The following is a 1,323-nucleotide window of genomic DNA, read 5'->3' as shown; positions in this document are numbered from 1 at the left end:
GCGGCCGAACAATATTCTTACTTTTAGAAATCCGCCATAGTAAACACAATCTTATTTCAATCACTAAAATATCATGTTTAGTGTGTCTCACCGATATGTAGCACTGGCTCGAATTTCAATACGTCGGTAAAATACGGTTTGCTTTTGCCTAGCGGAACTCTTACCGAAACGTTACGGAAAAAAACGCTTTGGGTTACTTTGTATTTTTATAAACATATTAACGACATTTCCGACGAAATATTCCATTACTTTGTAACAATACACATTCTAACGATATCGGCGTGAGATTCGAATATTTGTTGAATTATCCAAGATGCGATTAACAATTCGATTTTTTCTTTGCTGTTGTTCGGCAGTAGGTTAATTTTTTTTTATAATAATACTCCCGACGTTCATATCAACAAATTAAATCAAACTGATCAGACGTGATGTGACGGCAGCGAAGAAGCGGTACGTTGAAACAAAACAGTACGCGTGGTAAGTGCGACGGAAGACGTCCAGCGCTTTTGGCGGCACGGAAACACGAGCCCCCTCGCCGCGGTTCCTCGCGGGATCCCTTTGTCGAACACCTTATCGCGACATTGTAACACGGTTAGGATCCAGCGTCAAAAATAAAGCAGTCGAATAACATACAGAACAATTCTTCAAAAATGGCTCGATATACTTTAGACGCGGGGGGGTGTCTGCAGAGGAGTAAGGAGATAACAGGATACTCGCGAATTAAACAACCGCCGGAGATATTAAAATAGAATAATAGAATAGTTAATACCTGACACTGCTGATACAGTGAGATAACAGTCTAATTAAAAACAAAGAACAGTCGGAGATACGAACGACGGGAATATTTTTCGAAACCAACCTAATATCGACTCGGTAAAGGGTTGGTTGATACGATATTATTACAAAGTAATTCGTTGATATAACGTCGGGAATATGTAAACTAACCGAACTCGGGAAAAACGCTTTGGGCATTAGGTTACTTTTTTTTTCTTTTACAAAAGTACATCACATTAACAAAGATTCTAAGATCCGATCAACGATTATTCAATTAACGTTCAATTAACACAACATTCAATTATCGATTTTTTTTTTTGCGAATTCGGCAGCAAGTTATTTTTTTTTATAATAATACTCCCAACTCTCTAACCCGACGTTCTAACGTTATAACATTATTGCTTCTACCCTCCTTCCGTCAATTTTTTCATTTTGGTCAATTACTGAATTAATGACAGAGCGTGGAATTAACCTAATGTATGTGGAATAAACGTAACTACTTGCCGTAATTCACCGATGTCGTCGGCGGTCCAGAACCCCGTCGTCGTC

This window comes from Habropoda laboriosa, unplaced genomic scaffold, assembly GCF_001263275.1.
Source record: "Habropoda laboriosa isolate 0110345459 unplaced genomic scaffold, ASM126327v1 scaffold222, whole genome shotgun sequence".
Lineage (NCBI taxonomy): Eukaryota > Metazoa > Arthropoda > Insecta > Hymenoptera > Apidae > Habropoda > Habropoda laboriosa.
Note: the sequence above shows the minus strand (reverse complement) of the source record.